Below are 26,252 nucleotides of genomic sequence, written 5' to 3' on the forward strand. Positions count from 1 at the left end.
ATGCTGATGCAACTCACTGTGGGAAAGCTGTTAATAAAAGGAATCTGTGACACATGCAACACATTCAGTGAGGAAGAGGACACAAAGGGAGGACACGCAGAGGCTGTGTTGAAGTCAGAAATCCAAATCTTTATTAAAAAACAGGCGGCGGTAACAAACAGGAAGACAAGCAGTCCATCAAACAGTCTACAGGGTCAAACATACAGAGAATTCAAACAGCAGTAAAAAATAACTGGACACTGAAAAACTTAAAGCAATGTGTGACGCAATAGAAGGAAGCAGCGCAGTATATTCACTGAATTATCATCAATTACAAAAGAGAAAAACGACGATTTCTAAGGATTATTTTCTTAAATGCAGTTAGAGTGTGGCTGGTAAAGATGGAAACATACAGAATGTAAACTGTGTGAGTTTGTGAACTTTGTTAGAAACAAATGAGGTAAAAAAAACAACCCCAAAACAGACAAAACACAGAAAGAGGCTCTCAGTATTCATTCATAATTAGAAAGAAACATTCTGGTCGTGGATTTTTACAGTCTTAGTTCCGCTCGCTGTCATCATTATAATCATCATGATCAATGGCGAGGTCCTGAGGTGGGTGGGGCTGTCTCTGGTGATGTCACCGTGAAGGAACAGCATCTGGCACGTGTTGGTGAAACATCCCAGTACACTGGTGTAGTTTCCTCTCCAGCTGTTTGACACGTGACACTTGAACATTAAGGGGAAGAAGAAGAAACAGTGTTAGGTCAGGTGACCACATGGTTTCTAAAGTAACTGACAGGAAGTAACCAGGCCGTCAGAAATGGATGGCATGTGTTTAGAAATACTGGAGTTGGGTAACTCTACTTACCAAAAGCAGAAGCACACAGATGAAGGATCAGATGCTGAATGTTGCAGGAACATGCTCATGTGTGGTGGTCATTCAGTGCTGCTCCGGCAGGTTACACAGTCCAAGACTGATATGCTGCCCATCTGAGAGTTTGAAAACACACATGCAAAGATTTATTTTGTGTTACAGTCAAAGTTGGATGTTCATTTTTGTCCTTTAAAAATGTTTGTGTATTTGAAAGCACTAACATTTAAGGATGACTTGGATCGTCTCCTTTAAAGGGGAGACAAGTGTATCCACTGATCTATGTCACTTTACCTGGATGATGACTCCTCCCCCCTCACTCAGAAACACTCCTAATATAACCAAGCAAATAAATAATATTGAAGATTTACATCATTACAAAAACAGCAAAAACATCTCCCTTTGATTCTATTTCTCCATTCCTGCTGAACATCAGGCAACAAATATCTCAATAAATCACAGTAAAATGTAAAGCACATGTTTTCTCTGCTTTGTCTAACCTCTGCAGAGCCTCTGTCAAGAAAAACATAACTGTAAGCATAAAACAAATATACATTTCATAACACGTCACTGGACAAACCTCGGTCAGTTGATTTCCTCTGTGCAGTGCAGACGAACATCAGTCAGCAAGTGACTCTGCTGGTTCTTCTGAGGAAACACCACCGTCTCTCCACACCGTCACCATCTGTGAGCACAAACTGCCGCTCTGCTCTGCCAGCATGTAGGAATCACATATCACACACACAGGGGTGAAGAAACATCAGAGCTCAACTTTGGATACTTTAGATCTTAACAGATCAAAGCAGCTCTTAGTTTCAGCAATCAGACAAACAATGATACCAAACTGATTCTGTATGAATACAATATGGTATTTTCAATACAGGTGTCAAATTAATTTATTAAAACTAATACAGATATATGTATATTTTTTTTGCTAAATTAGTTTGCTAAATTATAAGAATATATATATTTTTTTCATTTAACAATTGCAACTGAAAGAAATTAAATATTGAACAAAAATATATTGTCACATTCTGAGCATGCTCAGCACGCTGACAGACTTGAAGTTGCTACAGATTTTAAGAAGTGATAATTATGGGGAAGAAACTTCTCTTTTTCATCCGTTTAATCAAACATTTGATGCCTCAGCTGTCTCAGTCTATAGCGTTCTGCAACTACAACTAACCTGAAGCTTGGATTTGGCTGCAGGTGCCCCTGTACATCCTTCTCAGATGTGGGTACCAGTTAATCCCACTTCTTCCTGAGCTTTGCTTCATCACAAGACCAAAGGTGGCATCCCGTGTCACAGTCTTATCATCATCCAGAAGAAACATTTGAAGAAACATCATGGAGAAGAAACATTTACGCGCCTCCTGGTTTTGTTTTCTGATCCTGCGAAAAGACTGAGGACAACAAAGCCCAGAGAACACGAGATACACAACATCCAACATTCAGACTCAACAGCCTCCATAAATGAAGACCACCGCGTTTGTTCAGTTATAGTAGATATGAGCATACTTCACATTACTGGGTATGAATAATAATGAGGAGGCAAACTTTGAAGATGCAGAGCATGATGTCCCATCATCAGACTGTAAACAAACATCCACCAGGCTCTTTGTTGCCAAAATTGATGATTCTCCTATCAGGGATCAGTAGAGTGTATTAACCTGTGGTATAAGCAGCAGTCACTGAAATATTACTGTTTCAGATAAGAAATCTAGGACATAAAAGCCAGGGTGGGAGGGATCTCTGCAAACTGACTTACCTCTGCAAGTGTGAAGCTCAACAAAAATCTGACTCTCCAGTCACAAACAAACAAAAAACTCCAGCTGGGAGATAGAAAACGCTGTCTGGGTCTTGCTGGATGTTGCTGGGCAGAGTCCACACATTAGCAGAGTGCTTCTTGGTCCCACTGACCCATGTGGACAGCGACTGTGGAGAACTGTTCTGGAAAACAGAGAAGAGAATTAAAATAACAAAAAGCCAAACAGGATTTCCACAAAGACTCTCTTGGAATCAGCAATCAAAAAAATCACTGGTTCATATTTCAATCAAATATGAACAGGTTCCTTAACTGTACGCAGTTCAGATCTGATTTAATTTAATTTCCTTCACACAGCACATTCGTCCAGGCTGACAGGTAAACATAGAATTAATCTCAGGTAACATGACTCAGAGTAGAGATTCAGTAAGAAAGATTGCAGGCTCTAATATTATTACCACACAATCCAAGGACACACCAACAGCTCAGATTTGTAGAACTATTTAAACAAATGTCTTCTGAATATTTAATTCATGTTCACAGTGGGAGGGGGGGAGGTGTCGTGGAATTTTTAAAATAAAGTCTTCAACACAGAAAGAGCTGTGATCAAGCTATTTATTACTGCGCCAACACACATCAAACATCACAGTTCAGTCATGTCAGCGCTGCCACAGAAGTGGTGCTCCTCCTCCTTTATGCATTCCAAGGAAGAGGAAGTTACAAACTGATCCTACCACACTTCAACGGATCAATGGTTATGCTGTTTTGTGCCCTTGGCCTTATCAGCACCTGTAAAGGGAGTTGTTTTCTCAAACTGCTGACGCTGAAGTAAGTTCATCTAGTTTTAGAAACTTTCACTGAACAGTAACAGTGTCACAACTAAGCATATGCATAAGCACTTAAATACTTTAAATGAGAATAACAGAAAATTTCTATTACAGAGGCTAGAGCCTGTCCCAGTAGTCATAGGTAGAGCACACCTGGACAGGTCACCAGTCTGTCAGAGGACTAACACAGAGACAGACATCAGAGTAACAAATCTATTTAAAATTAATGTAAGTTTGCTGCAGCTGTATGTATGAACATGTGTTTCTGTGCTCACAGTCCACCTCTCAGGAACCTGCAGTTCACTTTTAGTCAACTTTAAACAGACCTCACAAAAGGCTGATGTGGCTGGATCAGTAGTCTGATTTAAGTACGATACCTTTGGCCAGGGATTCATCTGGTGCATCGCTTCACTGCAGTCTTACGTATTTTCCCCACACCTGAATAAAAAATAACAGCTTCAGCTGATGCAGCCTGACTCAATCCTAGATGTTCAGCACACAGAGACACAGAGGTGCCGTTTAAAGTTTAGTGTTAACCTGAGTCACTGATCATTTGCAGTATTACAGAGTCTGGCAGTCTTTGCATGATGTCCACGTCACTGTAAGTTTCTAGCTGACTCTCAGGTGTGACAGGTGTGCCAGCAGGAAAGAGTAATAATAACCTGCATCCTGAGGTTTGTCATGCAGGACAATACTTGTATTTGCTTAATTGTTTACTAAATGTTTGAGGTGTGAAATAAACCGCAATGGAGCAAAATATGGGCGTGTGTGGTTGGAGGTTGTGTTTGTGTGTGCGCGCGCGAGAAGGGGAGGGAGGTGCGAACATTTTTCTTGTAAAACAAGAGGGGCCCAGCAAAAAAAGTTTGGGAACCACTGCTTTAGGGTTTCCTGACCGCCATGCGCCAGGAGACGACACGCTCCAACCTGTCCAGGGGCTGGGCCTTGGACATGGTCACCCTTAGCAACGATGTCACCAAGATGATGAGGGAGGTCGTCTAAGCTCCGCCCCCTGGAGATGTGGGTGGAGTCTATATCTATGGTCTTTTTCTGGATGGAGCGGGATGGGACAGACATGGCGCCAAACTCGCTGAGGCTCCGCCCAAAGTTTGTCTTTTTAAAATCAGTGTTTTTTAACTTAGATTAAAATAATAAACTGAAGCTTTAAAAAAAACTTCAGTGTTCAAAAGTCCAACGTTTTACTGTTTCTGTATTTTTTTGTAAATTAACATAAAAACATTTTTAAAAAACATCTTAAAGATTAATTTAATGAAAAATTATGAAATAATAATTAATTTGTCAGCAATTTAGGAACTAAATGAAATCAAAGTATTTTTGTTTTTGCTCAGTAATAATAAGTTTGTCTCGGCCCCTCAGGTCCTCTTCACCCCCCTCCCTGTGGTCCACGTCTTCGCCGTCAGCTCAGCCAACATGGCCGACAGTAAGCGTCCCCCTGGCGGCGGGGGGGGGGGGGCGGTGGGGGGGCGGTCAGCCTGTACTCGTGTCCCGTCTACAAGAAGCCTCGACGCACCGACCTGAACTTCATCTTCTCCCTGCAGCTGAGGAGCGTGCAGCCGCCCGAGCACTGGACGCTGCGAGGCGCCGCGCTGCTCTGCGACTGCAAGTGATCCAAACGTTGCTGTTCCACAGACACGGACAGACACTCACCGTGGGGCTCTGCCGTGTCTCACTCAGACCTCCCCACAGGTTTCACTTTGAGCTTTTCTTTTTTTATTCTGATGTTCTGATAATTTCCATTTTTCTTCAGCACCAAACATGTTTGTAGGTTTTTAGTCTGTTAAATTTATGAAAATCAAAATGTTTCCACCTCTTCTCTCTGCAAGTCTCTAATAATAATAATAATAATATTAATAATAATAATAATAGTAACATTAATGATCGTGTATGTGACCTCACACAGTAAAGCTGATGTGAGGATCATCACAGTTTTGGTGGTTGTATGAACTTAGAATGCATAAACTAATAATTTGTTTTAATTAAAAAACTTTCCCTCTGTCATTTCCTGAGTGTTTCAAAATAAAAGTCCTCTCTTTCATGTTTTGAATGTGAGGCTGTTCCTGTGATGCCTTCAAATCTGTTTCAGTTTGCAGTTTTTTACAGTTCAGACCCAAAGTGACTCAAACATTTACTTAACAGAGGTTTTTGTTCGTCTGGGTTTTCCTGCTCAGCAGCGCTAAACAGGCAAAAGCAGAAACACACAAACAGAAAGAAACAGGAAAATATGTGTTTCTGTGAACAATGCAGCAGCAAAATGAAAGACCAGGATTTATTTTTTAATGACTGACAAAAACATTAAATGATCATGTTTATTTTCACATCAATGTTCCATCGGTCCTTCTTTTACAATAAGTTTAGAAATTAAAAATACTAATAACACACCAGGAAAAAGCCAACAGCACGAGTCCTGAAAGGCTTAAAGATAAAATAAACGCACAAAGAATGAAACAAAAAGGCACAAAACCTCAAAACAAGAGTGAATTAAATCTGAGCGACACACAAAGATGCTAAAAGCCCCAAACATGAACCTGTGAGGTCATTAATACCTGTGTGTGTGCATGTTTACATGTCTTTGTGGGGACCAAAATGCCCGTCCCCACAAGTTTGAAGACATTTGTGAGACTCAGAATGTGGTTTTAGTGTCAGGGACAGTCAGGTCAGGGTTAGGCATTCAGTCTTAATGGTTAGAGTAAAAGGCTGAGAAGAGCATGATGTCAAATAGATGTCCCCACAAGGATATGAAAACACAACCGTGTGTGTGTGTTACTGTGAATTTGTGAAACAAGTGAAGATTTCAGAATCAGTGAGAAATGTTTCACTTCCTGTTGGTGAAGAAGAGCAGACTCCTCTTCAGCCACAGAAATGAAGAAGCTTTTATTTTGTCAGCCTGACAAACACGAGCTCAGCCACGAGCAGAGGCGACCCTGCAGAGGTGAAGGTCACAGTCAGAATCAGCGCCAGAGAACCGCACAAGGACGGCCTCATTGGTCATGGCTGAGTTCATTATGTGATGGTAACAAGCTGATTATTACAGAATCAGTAAAACTTCTACCAGACTTTAGTAAATATTGCATTAAGATGAGCAGACAGATTTTAATCTCAGCATCGTGCACACAGATTTTTCAGGACACTGGAAGAGTTCCTGCCGTGGATTTAGATGTTAGTGTTGTGTGGATGATCCCATTCTGTGATCTTTGTGTTACTAACACTGATGCTTTTACACTTTAGGACCCTCGAGACCTCTGCTGCTCAGCCGTCCTGATCGCTGCCTCCACTTTAACCAGAGGCTGTAACCTCTGATCATTTCACCTGCACCGGCAGTAAAACTCTTCTCCAGAACCAAACGTGCCATAAACCCATCACAGCTTCATCATCAGCTCAGTCTCAGCAACATGCAGACGACCGAGCAGCAGAAACTCTGCAGGGAACGTCTGAAGTCTGTTCTTCAGTTTTCCCAGCTCACTGTTTATTGAACATGAGACAGAAAAATAACTTCACCTTTAATGTGAAACTTTTATCGCCTGTGACATGTTTGCAGGAAGTTTTCATGCTGTGATTTAGTGTCACAGCCATAAATATCACACAAGGTAAAAGCTACAAGTCCCAGCATCCTCTGTTGTCAGGGATCCTGGGTCTGAGCGACCCAGGATCCCTGAGCAGTTATGAATTATATTATTATTATTGTATGTATATTTGGTGTTGCTGTCTTTCTCCCTGTTTGCGTGTGTGTATATGTGTTTCGGCGGGCGCCTTCAGGCCTGGTGGGTGTGGCCCTGCTGACGGTCTGGCCACACCCGAAGCCACACACCTGCTGCTGATCAGGCCACGTCGGGGGAGCTACTTAGGAGAGTCTTGGAGCTCCCACCGACGCGGGATCATTCCGTGAGACTCCATGTTAGTCATCCTGTTGAACTGAGTTAGTGTGTGTATGCCCGCGGTTATATGTGTCCTGACGGCTGCGTCTATTGTGTCCCCAGGAGAAGTGTGGAGCGCCAGACGGCAGCCAGCACGAGGGGTGCTGAGACACGCGAGCGGAGAGCACTGAGACACGGACTGGTCACGGAGAGACACGACACGGGAGTCAGGGAAAGCACGGGGATTTATTGTTACACTGTAAATAAACGCACTGTTTGTACATAGAGCACCGCGCCTGGGTCCTGCTTCCCCACACCTCCCACGGTTTGCCATGCCGAGCCGTGACATCTGTGTTTAGGGAGGAGCAGTGAAAGTGAAAGTGTTGATCCTCCGTTCAGAGTAGTGATGGGATTTCCGGCTCTTTTTAGAGAACCGGCTCTTTCGGCTCCAAACCGGCTCTTCAGGTTGTTTTGTTGCTTTAATTAATTTATTATTAACAATAATATAAAATTATGCACAAAAGGAATTACTGACGTAAAAAAAAAGTGGTTATGGTAGATATATGCGGTGGCCCCTTGAGACAAAACACGTACAAACTCCAAAACACATTTCTAGCATGAACTGAACTTCCAAAGCAGAGCTACTAGATCACTTAAATTACACAATTGAAAGCATGTGTGTATTGTTTGTGTATTTATACACAGGCACTCATATATATTCAAATAATTTAAAAAAAAAATTTCATCTACCTGTTACTACCACACACCAAATCCGGTCGTTGGTACTTGCTGGCTTGTGTAGCCACTAGGTAACAAAAGCTCAACACTGCGCCCAGCATCCTGGAGCACTTCTGTTGTCTTTTGTATGTGTTTTGAGTTTTTATGTGCTTTGGAGTTTTTATGTGCTTTGGAGTTTGTACATGTTTTGGAGTTTGTACGTGATTTGGAGTTTGTACGTGATTTGAAGTTTGTATGTGCTTTGTCTCTAGGGGCCACCGTAAATATACTTTTATTTATTCACTCCACATAAAATGTAATAAATAATATAATATATCACATTATAATAAAAATGAAATAATAATAATAATTATATAATACAAAAATCAACTATTCACATTTCAACTTTTAACTGTTTAAATTTTCAGCTTTTTCCTTTTACAAATTTAAAGTGAAACAACACAAAACACTGCAAACCACAACACAATTAAATATAAATTAAAATATGAAAACAAAAAGAACATGCATATTCTCTGTCATATGGACCTGCATGAATAAACTTTCTGAATCCTTTATCATCTCCAACTGAAAATAGTTGTGGATGATTACTATACCTTTCTAATGTGACGTTGTTGGCCCTGCCTCTTTCTCTCTCTCTGCCTCTGTTCCTGTGCTACTGAGTGTAACTACCGCCCCTCCCCCCTCTGCCCAGCGTAAAGCACAAGGCTCGCATGCTGAGTGAAGCAGGAAAAAAGTGCAAGAGAGAGAGAGAGGGAGAGAGAGAGAGAGAGAGAGGCTGAGAGAAAGAAAAAAAAAAATGTGACGGCTCGTGATAAGGAGGCGGCTGCGTTGTTCACGTCTAAGATCCGGCTCTAAGAGCCATTTCGTTCGCGAACGACCCATCACTAGTTCAGAGCAGCAGGAGGAGGAAGGTGGAGCTGAGGCAGGTGAGTGTTAACATGAATATGTTTCTTCTTATGACATAAAATAATTCCACACTGTTCGTGTCTGTGGATGAAACGTGAGGCCGGTCGGCTCCTCTGAGCGCTGGTTTCTTGTAAGTAGAGAGGAAGTGAGTTTAGCTGAGAGAGCAGGAAGAGAGTGAGAGCTGTGCTGAGGCAGGTGAGTGTTAACACCGCTCTGACATTACTGTGTCTCTGTGGCGGGAACAACAGGCTCCGTCAGTGGAGGCAAAAGTAATCAGACTTTGGTTTTTCAAAGGAAACTACTTTATGTTGGGAGAAGCCGCGCGCTCATTGGATAACGGCTTGTCAATCTCAAGTTATTAGCCAATGAGCGCGCAGGTTCACAGTAAGACCCGCCCTTATCACGACATTTTTAAAACCTAAAATGGCGACAGAAACTTTTTTTTTTAAATTAAACTTTATTTACAAACAACAGTATAACATACAAGGCACCATCATTAATCCGATTACGTTACATCCTCGGTTGAGCATTATAGCAAAACAAACAAACAAACAAACAAAACGAACAAAAAAAAAACAACAACAATAAGCACAAAGCTAAAAGAGTTAGCACAAAAAGAAAGAACAGTCATTGAAGGATTTGAACCAAAGGCAAAAAATAACGTGCAAAAAAAGGGCAGTCGTGATTATAAAATAGGGAGTTTTTTTTTTTTTAACATAGGTTAAACTCTTTAAATAAAACAACAAGTTTAAGGACTTTCTTGTTATTCACAAGTTTCAGCGATTTAGCCCAGAGTTTAAAGTCATTCAGCCATCTGTTTATACATGGTTTAGCTTTAAAGTATCTGCATTTGTGAATAAAAAAATTTCCCATTAACAAAATCGTCCTAATCAACAGGTCAAAATCTGCATTCTCAGCAAGTATTCCAAATTTTATTACTGTCACCGTCAAATGTGGTAACTGAATTCTCCTGGACTGTAGCCAGCTCCACATGTCAGTCCAGAAGGAGTGCACTGATTCACAGTAGAAAAACAAGTGATCCAGACTTTCAATATCATTTTCACAAAATGTGCAGGCGTTCACATCTAAGTTAAATTTCCGTCTTAAGAATTCATTGGTTGGATAAACCTCATTAATGATTTTAAAGTGAACCTCTTTTACTTTAGGGGAAAGAGGAAGTGAAATACAGTGGGGCAAAAAAGTATTTAGTCAGACACCGATTGTGCAAGTTCCCCAACTTAAAATGATGACAGAGGTCAGTAATTTGCACCAGAGGTACACGTCAACTGTGAGAGACAGAATGTGAAAAAAAAATCCATGAATTCACATGGTAGGATTTGTAAAGAATTTATTCGTAAATCAGGGTGGCAAATAAGTATTTGGTCAATAACAAAAATACAACTCAATACTTTGTAACATAACCTTTGTTGGCAATAACAGAGGTCAAACGTTTACTATAGGTCTTTACCAGGTTTGCACACACAGTAGCTGGTATTTTGGCCCATTCCTCCATGCAGATCTTCTCGAGAGCAGTGATGTTTTGGGGCTGTCGCCGAGCAACACGGACTTTCAACTCCCGCCACAGATTTTCTATGGGGTTGAGGTCTGGAGACTGGCTAGGCCACTCCAGGACTTTCAAATGCTTCTTACGGAGCCACTCCTTTGTTGCCCGGGCGGTGTGTTTTGGATCATTGTCATGTTGGAAGACCCAGCCGCGTTTCATCTTCAAAGTTCTCACTGATGGAAGGAGGTTTTGGCTCAAAATCTCACGATACATGGCCCCATTCATTCTGTCCTTAACACGGATCAGTCGTCCTGTCCCCTTGGCAGAAAAACAGCCCCATAGCATGATGTTTCCACCCCCATGCTTCACAGTAGGTATGGTGTTCTTGGGATGCAACTCAGTATTCTTCGTCCTCCAAACACGACGAGTTGAGTTTATACCAAAAAGTTCTACTTTGGTTTCATCTGACCACATGACATTCTCCCAATCCTCTGCTGTATCATCCATGTGCTCTCTGGCAAACTTCAGACAGGCCTGGACATGCACTGGCTTCAGCAGCGGAACACGTCTGGCACTGCGGGATTTGATTCCCTGCCGTTGTAGTGTGTTACTGATGGTGACCTTTGTTACTTTGGTCCCAGCTCTCTGCAGGTCATTCACCAGGTCCCCCCGTGTGGTTCTGGGATCTTTGCTCACCGTTCTCATGATCATTTTGACCCCACGGGATGAGATCTTGCGTGGAGCCCCAGATCGTGGGAGATTATCAGTGGTCTTGTATGTCTTCCATTTTCTGATGATTGCTCCCACAGTTGATTTCTTCACACCAAGCTGCTTGCCTATTGTAGATTCACTCTTCCCAGTCTGGTGCAGGTCTACAATACTTTTCCTGGTGTCCTTCGAGAGCTCTTTGGTCTTGGCCATGGCGGAGTTTGGAGTCTGACTGTTTGAGGCTGTGGACAGGTGTCTTTTATACAGATGATGAGTTCAAACAGGTGCCATTCATACAGGTAACGAGTGGGGGACAGAAAAGCGTCTTACAGAAGACGTTACAGGTCTGTGAGAGCCAGAGATTTTCCATGTTTGAGGTGACCAAATACTTATTTGCCACCCTGATTTACGGATAAATTCTTTACAAATCCTTCCATGTGAATTCATGGATTTTTTTTTCACATTCTGTCTCTCACAGTTGACGTGTACCTCTGGTGCAAATTACTGACCTCTGTCATCATTTTAAGTTGGGGAACTTGCACAATCGGTGGCTGACTAAATACTTTTTTGCCCCACTGTATACTTTTTTCTTATCGCCTTAACCTCCATGGTCTCAAATTCTTTAAGAATATAATTTCTTTTAACCGGATTAGGGCAAATTTAGTTTATTAAAATATTCCTGATCACTTTGTTTGTAAACCTGCTGTCACCAAATTCAGCTCCAGCTATGCAGAGCTGCCTCAGTCCAGGAGAAATTTTAGAGTGCACAATATCTTCTTTTATCATTGATCCCTAGTGAAAGGATGGCTTTCACTAGGGATTGATATCTCTTAACAGTACATCTTACATCAAATTTCTCACAAAACGTATCATGTTTTAATAAGACCCCATTATCATCCATAAAATGAGCTACAGCCCAAATCCCTTTAGATCTCCATTCATCCATGTACACAGATTTCCTACACAAACGGATATACCTGTTGTTCCATATAGGGGTATTGTGAGGAGTAAAGTTATGTTTGTAGATTAATTTCCAGTAGAGAAGGACCTGCTGATGGAAAGCTGAGAGTTTAACAGGTAACGAACTGCAATCAAAGTCACAACGTAACAAAAAGTCTATTCCACCCATTTTGCCAAAAATCACACTGGGAATAATGTTCCAAAAGGAATTTTTGTTCCTAATGAAAGATCTTAACCATTTCAGTTTTAGTACACCATTCATAACATCAAAGTCAATGGCATTAGCCCCACCCTCTTCATAATTCTTAATCATATCATTTTTCTTTATAGAATGACATTTGTTCCTCCATATGAACCTAAAATTAAGATTATTTATAGATTTAATTAGTTTTGGAGATGTGGGCAGAGAAAAGGCTGGATAGATTAGTCTGGACAGACTGTCCATTTTGGTTAGCAAGATTCTCCCAAACAGAGTTATGTCCCTTTGCAGCCACCTGTTTAAAATTGACTTACACTTTTCTATATTGGTACAGATATTCTTATTTTCAGTTGATGTCTTATCCTTGCAAATTACAATGCCCAGATACTTCACCTCTTTTTTGATCTGTATATTATCTATTGCTTGCAGGGGACACTCATGCAGAGCTAGAATTTCGCATTTATTAATATTCAGCTGTAGGCCAGAAGCTTTGGAGAAGTGGTTGATCGCCTGTAAGGCTAAAGGAATCTGGTCCTCATTTTTTAGAAACAGGGTGGTATCATCTGCGAGCTGACTGATTATTATCTGTTCACCCATCACAGTTAACCCCTCAATGTGACTGTTTATAATCAAAATAGACAACAGCTCAGCAACCATGATGAACAGAAGTGGTGAGCTGCTACATCCCTGCCTTATCCCTCTATTAACCTCAAACCTTGAACATGTACCATGTTCTAGCAAAACAGAGCTGTTAATGTCATTATATAGCATCTCTATAACATTGATAAATTCCTCTCCAAAACCAAAAGACTGCAGAGTTTTTAATATGAACGTATGTTCAACTGAGTCAAATGCTTTGTAAAAATCCAAGAACAGGATGTATCCTCTCTCTTGGATTAATTCACTGTACTCAAGGAGGTCCAAAACCAGCCTAATATTGTTATGAATTAGTCTTCCTTTCAAAAAACCTGATTGTGTTTCACTGATAATGTTTGAGATGCCTTTCTTTAGCCTCTCAGCTACAGCTCCAGACAGGATCTTATAGTCAGTGTTTAGTAAGGTGATGGGTCTTAAATTGTCTAAAATTCTTTTATCCTTACCTGATTTAGGAATCAGGGTTATCAACCCTTGTTTCATGCTTGGCATCAGTTCTTTTTTCTCTATCGATTCCTTTAATGCATCAAACAATAAAGTTCTTAGGTCCTTCCAGAAGAATTGATAAAAATTAGTAGTGAGTCCATCTGTCCCTGGGGACTTGTTTAATGCCATTTTCATGACCACCAAATCCAGTTCCTCAATTTGGCGGCCGCTACTAAGTTTTAAAATTACTCATACTAATCTTTCTGGGTCACAAAATAAACTTTTAACATATTTTCAGGCGAGAAAGTAGCTATGTAAACATCAAATATCTGCTCGGTTTATCAAGATACCGCATATTTGCAAAAGTGCTTCGACATTTTTTTGAGACGTCTGCTACCCACCAGCACTATAGCCAGCCGGGAGCTCGAGGGTCACTGAAGCCACCGAGAACGGCACAACTCCCGGCACATCATTTTCAGATCACCGCGGACTTTCGCTACTCAGGTTAAACGTGATATATAAGTCACTTAGACAACCTAAAAATGTTATTGTTTGGCTTTTTTCAGTGTTTTGTTTGTTCGTGAGTAAATCGGTTTGGCTGAGATTAAAGTTATTAGATTAGATAAAATAAAACTTTATTAATCCCCCGGGTGGGTTCCTCCTTGGTTTTTACACAGCTGAATAAACATCAAACAGAAAACTGATTAAACAGAAGTATGAGACGGTCGAGAATTTACTCCAGTGTCCTGTTATATTGCAGATAGCAAGGAGCAGACAGCCGAGTTTATTAAACTCCACCGAGACAGCGGTGACGCTAATCAGAAGGCTAGACCGTCCAATTTCCCCAGCCGTTTACTTCCAGCATATCCAACCTTCTGAGGACCCAGCTTACGTACGCCGCGAAGGCCGGGTCCTCAGGAGGATGCAGCCGATGAATTTGGACACTGTCACTACCCGATCGGGGGGGTGCCAAGATGGCGGAGTGAGTAGACGCTCTCTACCGAGTTCTGCACAGAAAGTTCGTGAACAACGGTAAAACCTCAACTTTATGCTGCTAACACTAACAATTCACTAAATAAGAGAAGATACAGCAATCGTAGGGCAAGAAGCAGCAGAATGCCGAATCAGAAAGGAGCGAAAAGGGGACTGGAAAGTTCCAAGTCTAAGATAGCGCCTGAGAATGCTAACGAGGAGAGTGATACGCCCAGCAACGTGCTAATGGATAGCTTCCATAACTACGCAGCTACTACTGGCGGAGCGCTGCTGACGTCGACTGAGAAAATTGTCAGGCGGTGGAAGGAATACTTCGAGGACCTCCTTAATCCCACTGACACGTCTTCCGAGGAGGAAGCAGAGTCTGGGGATGAGGGGAATGACCCGCCAATTTCCGGGGGCGAGGTCACTGAGGCAGTTAAACAACTCCTTGGTGGCAGAGCCCCTGGTGTTGATGAGGTCCGCCCCGAGTTCCTGAAGGCTCTGGACGTTGTAGGGCTGTCCTGGTTGACACGTCTCTGCAATGTTGCGTGGAGATCAGGGGCAGTACCTGTGGACTGGCAGACCGGGGTGGTGGTCCCCATCTTTAAGAAGGGGGACCGGAGGGTGTGTTCCAACTTCAGGGGGATCACACTCCTCAGCCTCCCTGGGAAAGTCTATGCCAGGGTGCTGGAAAGGAGAGTTCGTCCGCTAGTCGAACCTCGGATACAGGAGGAACAATGCGGTTTTCGTCCTGGTCGCGGAACACTGGACCAGCTCTTTATCCTCTCCAGGATACTTGAGGGTGCATGGGAGTTTGCCCAACCAGTCTACATGTGTTTTGTGGACTTGGAGAAGGCATTCGACCGTGTCCCTCGGGGTGTCCTGTGGGAGGTGTTGCGGGAGTATGGGGTGTCTGGCCCATTGCTACGGGCCATTCGATCCCTATACAACCGTTGTAAGAGCTTGGTTCGCATTGCCGGCAATAAGTCGGACTCGTTCCCGGTGGGTGATGGGCTCCGCCAGGGCTGCCCTTTGTCTCCGGTTCTGTTCATAATTTTTATGGACAGGATTTCTAGGCGCAGCCAAGTGGCGGAGGGCTTTCGCTTTGGTGGCCTCAGAATCTCATCTCTGCTTTTTGCGGATGATGTGGTTCTGTTGGCTTCATCGGGTGAGGGCCTCCAGCTCGCACTGGAACGGTTCGCAGCCGAGTGTGAAGCAGCGGGAATGAGGATCAGCACCTCCAAATCTGAGGCCATGGTTCTCAGCCGGAAAAGGGTGGAGTGCCCACTCCGGGTCGGGGATGAGTTCCTGCCCCAAGTGGAGGAGTTCAAGTATCTCGGGGTCTTGTTCGCGAGTGATGGGAGAAGGGAGCCGGAGATCGACAGACAGATTGGGGCTGCGGCTGCAGTAATGCAGACGCTGCACCGGTCCGTCGTGGTGAAGAGGGAGCTGAGTGTAAAAGCGAAGCTCTCAATTTACCGGTCAATCTACGTCCCTACCCTCACCTATGGCCACGAGCTGTGGGTAGTGACCGAAAGAACGAGATCGCGGATACAAGCGGCAGAAATGAGCTTCCTCCGAAGGGTGGCTGGCCTCTCCCTTAGAGATAGGGTGAGAAGTTCGGCCATCCGGGAGGGGCTCAGAGTAGAGCCGCTGCTGCTTCACATCGAAAGGAGCCAGCTGAGGTGGTTCGGGCATCTGACAAGGATGCCCCCTGGGCGCCTCCTGGGTGAGGTGTTCCAGGCATGTCCCACCGGGAGGAGGCCCCGGGGCAGACCCAGGACACGCTGGAGAGATTATATCTCTCGGCTGGCCTGGGAACGCCTTGGTGTTCCCCCGGATAAGCTGGAGGAGGTGGCTGGGGAGAGGGAGGTCTGGGCCTCTTTGCTTAGGCTGCTGCCCCCGCGACCCGGCCTCGGATAAAGCGGATGAAGATGGATGGATGGATGGAGAGATAAAACTAACAGCTTTAGAATCAGCGTAAAAAGGACGTAAACACAAAGCTCGGAGCCGCCGAAACATCAGAATCAGCGAGCTGTCGGCTTTCAGCCCGACAGTCCGTGCCATCGGGTGAGAAAGGCGACATCTCACTGATTCTGATGCGTCGGTGGCTCCGAGCTTTGTGTTTACGTCTTTGTGCAGAATCCGTGTTCCTGCTCTCATTTACTGTTTTAGCTGTTTGGTGGTTGTTAAAGTTTTGTGAGGTTTAACCTGAGATTCTGGCGTTGGTGCAAAATGCAGCTGCTCGCATTTTAACAAGAACTGGGAAATTTGAGCACATTACCCCTGTTCTGAGATGTCTTCACTGGCTACCTTGTCAGGTTCGAGCAGATTTTAAGGTCCTGCTGCTCACCTACAAGGCTTTAAACGGATTGGCACCTTCATACCTCTCCGACCTTTTACACCTTTATGTTCCATCTCGTGCTCTCCGATCTCAGGACTCTGGTCTTCTAAAAGTTCTTCGAGCCAGAAAAAAGACAATTGGAGAGCTTTTTCTTTTCATGCCCCGTTTCTGCGGAACAACCTCCCACAAGATATTCGGCAGGCTGCTCTGTGGAGGTTTTTAAAACCAAGTTGAAGACACATTTGTTCACCCGATCCTACATGTCTTAATTCTACGGCTTTTAGTTTTTACATTTTTATTGTTTTTAACTTGTATTGTGTCTTTTACCTGTATTGCTATGTATCGCTTTTATTTTATTTATCTCTTTAGTTGTACAGCACTTTGTTTGAAAGCGCTTTATAAATAAAGTTGTTATTATTATTATTATTATTATTATTACAAGGTCCACGTTTACGGGAACATCTGCTACAGATATGGGAGAATATTTGATTTCTATTGTAGACAGAAGCCACGGGTGTGTTCAGTCAAACGTTTAGAATAAACTTTGGTCTATAAATGTGTTTCATGATTTATTTTTAACTCCAACTGCTTATTTGTACTATGCTTTCATTTCAGAGTGCAATGAGAAATAAAAAGGATATTTTCAATAAAACTGTCACGATCCTTGGTCTGTGACTCAGTGTTTTCTGTTTTGTATTGTTAATCTTTGATTTCATGATGTATCTTTGTTTATTCTTACGTTTTGGTTCTGTGTTTTGTTGTACCTCTAAGTTCAGTCTATGTATTTCCTGCTTTGTTGTGAAGGTCCGTGTCTCATGTCAGTGTGTTTAGTTTGCGTTTCCTCTGTCTCGTCTTGTCAATCACTCCCAGATGTGTCTTCCTTCTGTGTCTTATTCCCTCGTTATCCCTCTGTGTATTTAAGCCTTGTGTTTGCCTCTGTTAGTTGCTGGTTTGTCTGCGTATCTGTCAGGGTCCTGGGTCTCCTGATCTAGTGGTTTCAGTTCTTTGTGATTTTTGTGTTATGCCAGTTTAGTTTGTGAGTTATTCTATGCTTCCTAGGTTTTGATTCCCTGCCCCCCTTGTTTCTCTGTGCACTCTGTTCTGTGTTTAGTCTTCTCTGTCCATTTGTTCCACCCTGTGTTGTTGCCTTCTGTGTCTCCCTCTGTGTAACTGTCTATATAGTGATGTGTTGTGGTGCTTTGCTCCCACCCCTTGTGTTCCGTGTTTTCGTCTTCCCTTCGTGTACTTCTTCATATTCGTGTACTATTAGTTTTTAGGTTTTTGCTTAGTTTCCATGCTCACCTTCTCCATTTCTGTTTGTATCACCATGTGATGAATAAACTCACTTGCATCTGAGCTGCCTGCATAAAGGGTCCTTTGATAATTTACACACGGCTCGCAAACCGTGACAAAAACACTGGAAAAATTGGGCTGTTCTAAAACGTTTGACGGGTAGTGTATATATTTAGTTTATATATTTTCTTTATTTATAATAGTTTGTTTTATATTGTAGCAAAGTGTTACTTGGATACTTCTCTATGTGCTTCTTCATGTGCAATTTTGTTGCATTCTGAGTCTTAGAAATTTATTGGTGGTAGTGATGAACTGCTGTTAGAATCAAGTTAAATTCCGATAAATCAGACAATTACCTCTCCAGCTGTTGTTACAGTCTTTGTTTATCGGGTCCTTACAGGGTAAAAGATGACGACACCTAAAGAAATCCTTCTGGGGACTTTGGAGAATTTGGGACGTGATGACTTTGAAAAAATCACGTGGCATCTGAAGAATGGGTCTGTAGAAGGTTTACCAGCAATTCCAGAGAGTGAACTGGAGAATGCAGAGAGGACGGACATAGTGGATCTGATGTTTGATACCTACGCTATCAACACTTTTGAAGTCACTAAAAATCTTTTGGGGAGGTTAAACAGGAATGATCTGTTGGAGAATTTAAATAAAACCATCCCAGAACCCAAAGGTAAGTCAGGGAATGACTAAACAAAAAACACTTAAACAATAAAAACATTAGTTAACATTACACAGGTGCCATAAGCATCCATATAAATAATAAATCCAAAACACTTGCCAACACTTTCAGGAGTGAGAGACTGCAGAAAGCCTACAGTTTATATGTGTTTTATGTATCTGCACAAATAACCTCCTGTGTACACATGAATATCTGCTCTCTGGGTTGGTTTGATTAAAATGGGAGCAGCAGCAGGTTTTCAGCCCATTTTACAGATTTATATTGTCAGATTGGTTTTAGAGCTGTTTTATCAACATAAATGAGGCGACAACAACAGTTTGGGACACGTCACAAATATGATCAAAGTGATAGGGTTTCCGAAAGAGACTCAGGCGCAGGCCAGGGTATTCCTTTAAGCGAAGAACAGTGCGTTTATTTACAGTGAACACATTCACCAAGTGGCTACATACAACGTGCAGGGGAAACGGGTCCGGGTCGCCAGGGTCCGTGGGAAACAGGGTTGGGAGAAGGGTGCTCCACACTTTCTGTACAAATGTTCCTCCTCAATCACTCCTCTCAGAATCGGGTTCCAAAAAAACGATACTGATAGCTCAACGATCCAGCGAAGACTAGTGCAGACTCGCCATCTAAGTAGTGCAGTAATCAGCTGGGATCAGCGGCCGGTGCGGTGATGAGCAGGTGTGTGGGCCAGCAGCGGGAGCCCGCAATGAGCGTCGCCGCGGCGAGAGAGAGAGTGAGAGAGAGCAAACAAACCACAAACATATTGCACAATAGAGGATCGACCAGCGGGGCACAGGGACCATGACACAAAGTGCTTTTTCTTAAATCTATTTACTAGTTGAAGGTAAAGTTAAAAAAAATGGCTGCCATTTCTTTCTGCTGTTTGGAGACCCAAACAAAAAAATGCCCAGACAGTAAATGCTTTTTATTATGGTTGATAAACAGGACACTAAGGTGATTGGTCAAAAGTTTGAGGAAAGCCACAGTTCTCCTTGTTTGACTGAAATCCACCATTTCAGCTCACGTTTTTTCTTCTGCAGCTTTCTGGGAGATTCCACTTCAGCCTTCTGCTGGCAACGCTCCCATTACCATGCTTCCCTTAGGCAGCATCATTAGCAAACATAACATACATTTACACTGCTATGCAGATGACACCCAGCTCTATCTGTCCATGAAGCCAGATAACACACACCAATTAGTTAAACTGCAGGAATGTCTTAAAGACATAAAGACCTGGATGGCCGCTAACTTTCTGCTTCTTAATTCACATCAAACTGAGGTTATTGTACTCGGCCCTGAAAATCTTAGAAATATGGTATCTAAGCAGATTCTTACTCTGGATGGCATTACCTTGGCCTCCAGTAACGCTGTGAGGAACCTTGGAGTCATTTTTGACCAGGACATGTCCTTCAACGCACATATTAAACAAATATGTAAGACTGCTTTCTTCCATTTGTGCAACATCTCTAAAGTTAGAAATATCCTGTCTCAGAGTGACGCTGAAAAACTAGTTCATGCATTTATTACTTCCAGGCTGGACTACTGTAATTCATTATTATCAGGAAGTCCAAAAAACTCACTGAAAAGCCTTCAGCTAATCCAAAATGCTGCAGCAAGAGTCCTGACAGGGACTAGAAAGAGAGAGCATATTTCTCCTGTTTTGGCTTCCCTTCATTGGCTTCCTGTTAAATCCAGAATTGAATTCAAAATCCTGCTCCTCACATACAAGGTCTTAAATAATCAGGCCCCATCTTATCTTAATGACCTTGTAGTACCATATCCCCCTATTAGAGCACTTCGCTCTCGCTCTGCAGGCCTACTTGTTGTTCACAGAGTATTTAAAAGTAGAATGGGAGGCAGAGCCTTCAGTTTTCAGGCCCCAAAAAGATAGTTGGGGTTTTTTTCTGTTGTATTATTGTAAGTTCTTTACCTTACAATATAAAGCACATTGGGGTGACTGTTGTTGTTATTTGGAGGAATTTAAAAAAAACTTTTTTACTTGAAATTCTTTCATTTATTCTACATATTTATTCATTACTGGCTCCATAGTGTTGTTTATGTAATATGTGAAATGTTGCTAGTATTGATTTGGTGCTGTATAAATAAACACAATTAAATCAAATGTGTCTCTATAAAACCTGCCCTCAGTTATAACCCAAGTATCAGGGCTCAATGGCTCATGAAAAGGAATGGAGTCAAGCACAGAACCAAAAAAGTGACATTTAAAATAAATGTATTTTACTAGATTTCTTGACGGAGAAAGCTGAATCACGGCTAAATTCAACAGCAAGCGAGGTATTATGAGAAGTGCAGAGCTGAGGCCAGAACATAAGCTGAGGCAGGTCAAAGGAACAACAGGGGCAGAATCGGGCGAATAGAAACTATCCACGATCACTGGAACAAATGAGATAATAATCTGAGTGGTCCACAGTGTAGTGAATGAGTCCAAGATTTAAAAACTAAGAGGTGTTACGTGGCTGCAGGTGGAGATCAGCTGGAGGAGGAGATGAATTAAATCTGGGTACAGAGTGAGATGTGGGTGCACAGGGAGGCAGGCAGGTGAGGATGGCAGTTTGCAAGAGTGAGTTTTCCCAGCAGTGGCAGGCCAGAATCCTGAGGCGTGACTTATGGCGAGAGTTGGAAGATGTATCCAGGTGCCGACTAGGGAACAGGAAAAGAGGGTTACGCGAAACAAGCTGAGGAGCACAAGACAAAATGTGAGGCAGAGAACTGACTGTGGTAAGCACACAATCTGGAGAAGGTTCATTGTGAGTGCTGCTCATAAATACTGCCGGAGTAATTGGCAACAGGTGAGGAGCATGGAGGAGTGAGGAGGGCTCCACCCAGGGGAGGAGAGCTGATGCTGTGGAAAGTTACTCAGACTCACCCGGATCATGACACCAAGAGTCCAGTGAACTGAACACATAACCACAGTAACCAGAATGCAGTTTTCTCATTTGTGTCATTTGCTGTTTATTCATGCAGAGATTCTCACTGAGTGTCAGCTCAAACTCAAGTCAGACCTGAAGCAGAAGTTCCAGTGTGTGCTCGAGGGGATTTCTACAACAGAAAACCCGACCCTCCTGAGTCAGATCTACACAGAGCTCTACATCACAGGGGGAGGGACTGCAGAGGTCAATGATGAACATGAGGTCAGACAGATTGAAACAGCATCCAGGAAACCAGACAGACCAGAAACAACCATCAGACAAGAAGACATCTTTAAACTCCCACCTGGAAGAGATAAACCAATCAGAACAGTGCTGACAATGGGAGTGGCTGGCATTGGGAAAACAGTCCTAACACAGAAGTTCACTCTGGACTGGGCTGAAGGCAAAGCCAACCAGGACATCCAGTTCATGTTTCCATTCACTTTCAGAAAGCTGAATCTGCTGAAAGAGGAAAAGTTCAGCTTGGTGGAACTTGTTCATCACTTCTTTACTGAAACCAAAGAAGCAGGAATCTGCAGCTTTGAAGACTTCCAGGTTGTGTTCATCTTTGATGGTCTGGATGAGTGTCGACCTCCTCTGGACTTCCACAAAACTACAATCCTGACTGACCCTAGAAAGTCCACCTCAGTGGATGTGCTGCTGATAAACCTCATCAGGGGGGAACTGCTTCCCTCTGCTCGCCTCTGGATAACCACACGACCTGCAGCAGCCAATAAGATCCTTCGTGACATTGTTGACATGGTGACAGAAGTCAGAGGGTTCACTGACCCACAGAAGGAGGAGTACTTCAGGAAGAGATGAGGAGATGAGGAGCAGGCCAGCAGCATCATCTCCCACATCAAGACATCACGAAGCCTCCACATCATGTGCTACATCCCAGTCTTCTGCTGGATCACTGCTACAGTTCTGGAGTTTGTCATGAAGAACAAAGAGAGCAAAGATCTGCCTAAGACTCTCACAGAGCTCTACCTACGCCTTGTGCTATTTCACCTAAAAACGAAGGACATCAAGTATGATGGAGGAGCTGAGACAGAGTCATGCAGGAAGATCATTGAGTCTCTGGGAAAACTGGCCTTTGATCAGCTGCAGAAAGGAAACCTGATCTTCTATGAATCAGACCTGAAAGAGTGTGGCATCGATATCAGAGCAGCCTCAGTGTACTCAGGAGTGTTCACACAGATCTTTAAAGCTGATGAGTGTCACATGTTCACCGATGTCGTTTACTGTTTCGTCCATCTGAGCATTCAGGAGTTCTTTGCTGCTCTTCATGTCTATCTGACCTTCATCAACTCTGGAGTCAACCTGCTTAAGAAACAATCTCCTCGCTTTAAAATCTTCCAGAAAACACTTACTGTAAAAGACTTCTACCAGAGTGCTGTGGACAAAGCCTTAGAGAGTCCAAATGGACACCTGGACTTGTTCCTCCGCTTCCTCCTGGGTCTTTCACTGCAGACCAATCAGGATCTCCTATGCATGCTGACACAGACAGGAAGTAGCTCACAGACCAATCAGGAAACAGTTCACTACATCAAGAAGAAGCTCAGTGGGAAACTGTCTGCAGAGAAAAGCATCAACCTGTTCCACTGTCTGAATGAACTGGATGATCGTTCTCTAGTGGAGGAGATCCAACAGTCCCTGAGATCAGGACGTCTCTCCACAGATCAACTGTCTCCTGCTCAGTGGTCGGCTCTGGTCTTCATCTTACTGTCATCAGATCTGGATGAGTTCGACCTGGAGAAATACTCCCGTTCAGAGAAGGCATTTTTGAAGCTGCTGCCAGTGGTCAAAGCATCCAAGAAAGTGCTGTAAGTGAATCTATGAACAAATATGTTTAATAATGCTAGATGAATAAAAGAATATGTCTCCATTGTTATTCTTCCTCAGGCTGAGAGATTGTAAACTCTCAAAAAGAAGCTTTGAAGCTTTGTCTGAAATTCTCAGCTCCCCATCCAATCATCTGAGAGAGCTGGACCTGAGCTCGAACAAGCTGCAGGATTCAGGATTGGATTTGCTGTGTGTTGGACTAAAGAGTCCTGACTGTAAACTTGAAACTCTCGGGTAAGGATACAGACTTTTTGACACTTTTTGACTCTTAAATCTGTAAGTTTATCTTGATGCGGACGTTCAAAGTTATCACAATTTTCCTTTTAAGTTCCTGAGTTTATATTTTTGACTGTCAGGTTGTCTGGACAGATGTTTTTATTTTATTTTATTTTTTTACTTGTCCCTAAAGTCAGAACTAAACCCACATGTAGATGACTTTCTGTTACTGGAGCAGCCTTCCTGAAGACAGCAGTGTGTTTTCATGCTTTTAAAGCCAAACTCACCTTTCTGACCTGGCTTTCATTTATTATCTATTTTTGTTTGTTTATTATATATTTATTTCTACTGTTTAACTACTGCTCACATCTTTTATCCTCCTTTTTAATTGTTCATTTCTTTTTACCCTGTGTTTCTATATTGCACTTTGTATTTGTCATCTATATTTATCATGCACTACTTTGCTCATTTATTGTTTGGTTTTAATGTTATTAAATTTCGGTTCTTTTGGTATTCGTTATGGCCAAAAAGACACGGCTCAAAAGTGGTCTTTTTACTTTTTAAGTTATTAAATTTGTAACTGTAGTGATTTGTGTGTGTGACAGAGAGGCACTGCCAGGGATTTTTGACACAAGTTGTTCTTGTAAAATCAGTCTGTGAAGGTTCTCAGACATCCAGGTCATCGTAGTCTAAGAAGCTTGGAAAGAAAAGCGTCTGGACTTCCTTGAAGATGTTTCACCTCTTATGAGAGAAGCGTCTTCAGTTCTAAGAGTCAAATGGTGGAGTGGGGCAGTCAGTGAAAGGGCAATGGTGGTGGCTCAGGGTTTGTATGTTTGGGGGGTTCAGAGGGAAAAGATGAATGTAGGTCTGGAGTTGCTGTGTGAGAGCAGGGAGTGAATCTGATCAAACATGAGTGTCATGAAGCCTGTTTGCAGTTATTTGCACTGTTTTCCACTCTGGATGTTGTTTCTGTTCAGCTGTGAGTAGAAAAGGCTCCATTCTACAACCTGTTTGTGTTAGTTGTTCAATAGAAACATTATTTGGTGCTGATGTTGCACTTCTTTTAGTCACAACCAAAGAGTTTTTGAAGTCTGCATCAGACTGATTTAAATGACTTTTGAATATTACTTTAGATACTTAGATTTAAAGTTCTGAAAAAAGTTTAAATACAAAGATCAGTATTGTCTAATGTTTTGGCTGCAGTGTGTTTTTGCAGACAGGTATAACAGAACAGCTTTAGTGTTTAGATTTTTTAAACTTGAGTATGAACTTATACAAAATGCAGCAAGATATTAAAAAAAACGTTTGATTATAAAATTGACTATATTGGATTCATATCGATATCGGACATAAAAAGTGGCATCGTTCCATCTCTGCTTTGATTAGAGACACAGCTCTAATCAAAGAGGTGGTCCGCTTGCCTCCGCCCCAGAGAGAAGGGTTACATCTCCTGGGTTTAGGTGTTTTCCAATTTGTCATCATTTTGAAAAGTTTACATTTCTTCAGTGTTGAGCAGCAGAAATGAGACTTTCCTGTCAGAGGTCATTTTTGAAAAAATGAGGAGAATCAACCATGAAAACCATGAATCAACATGTGAACATGAGCTGATGCTGCTGAAGTGAAGCAAAGTTACAGAGGTTTGATTACAGACACAGCTGAGAGTTTGTAATCTGTCATCATTTTAAAAAGTTTCCATGGAACAGCAGAAATGAGGCTTTACTGTCAGAGGCCGACAGCACTGAACACAACAGCAGACTGGTGGCTAATAAACAGTGAATGATGCAGAAACAGATGTTTGAAGCTGTTCTTGGAGTACACTGAGAGAGAGAGAGCTGTGCAGGCAGGAACAGCCAAAGTCAGAGAGAATTCATGAGCATATTGATCAAACGTGAAGCAGAGTTTGGATCTTCTTTTGCTGCTGCTTCACTCAGTTTTGGTTGGAGACAGATGAAACCTGCAGCTTCAGGATCTGTGAGCTGTCCACTTTCAGCCCCGACGGCGTGTCCGTGTACGTGCCGTCGAGTGAACGATCCACGCTCTGTGTTTCCATCTTTGTGTGTTTAGCTGCTCTCATTTACTGTTTTATCTGTTTGCTGCTTGTTGAAATAGTTTGTGAGCTTTAACCTGAGATTCTGGCAAAATACATTTATATTAAACATCGATTCAGGATTGAATGAATCAACATCGTTTTATTCAAATTAAAACCATTTAAATGGGAACATGAATTTTTTACAGCCGCCTCTAATGCTGGGTAATGTCAGCTGGTCCATGTGCAGCTGGCTGTGAGGCTCAGGGAGCGTCTACAAAGTGCAACACTGAAAGAACATCATCCATAAATATTGAGTAAGAACTGGACTCTCATACAGCGAGACTCAAATGCCTTTAAACATCAGCTTATCCTGCTGATCCAAGTCCAACACTGAGTTTGTAAAAACATGTTTGTCAATCATTTTGTTTGGTTTCTGAGGAAAATGATTCAATAACTTGCTGCTAATACGCAACATTTCATCATATTTCCTCATAACCCTCTTTTGTCTGACCATTTGATC

The 26,252-nt window shown here is 42.5% G+C and overlaps 2 protein-coding genes and 1 pseudogene across 3 annotated transcripts in view; all 3 read left to right on the forward strand.

Moving 5' to 3' along the window:
- The window catches only part of LOC309701482 (uncharacterized protein), a 2,150,955-nt gene that overhangs the window by 1,230,803 nt on the left and 893,900 nt on the right, over nucleotides 1–26,252 (forward strand). The gene's annotated exons all lie outside the window — the stretch shown is intronic.
- LOC309701490 (NLR family CARD domain-containing protein 3-like) overlaps nucleotides 1–26,252 on the forward strand; it is a 346,993-nt gene that overhangs the window by 306,655 nt on the left and 14,086 nt on the right. The gene's annotated exons all lie outside the window — the stretch shown is intronic.
- On the forward strand, nucleotides 18,430–23,472 carry LOC309700221 (protein NLRC3-like; annotated as a pseudogene). The gene is made up of 2 exons: nucleotides 18,430–18,703; nucleotides 21,698–23,472. The product of its transcript is annotated as a protein NLRC3-like (transcript).

The sequence above is a fragment of the Aulonocara stuartgranti genome (genome assembly GCF_965226115.1).
Source record: "Aulonocara stuartgranti genome assembly, chromosome: 23".
NCBI classification, from domain to species: Eukaryota; Metazoa; Chordata; class Actinopteri; order Cichliformes; family Cichlidae; genus Aulonocara; species Aulonocara stuartgranti.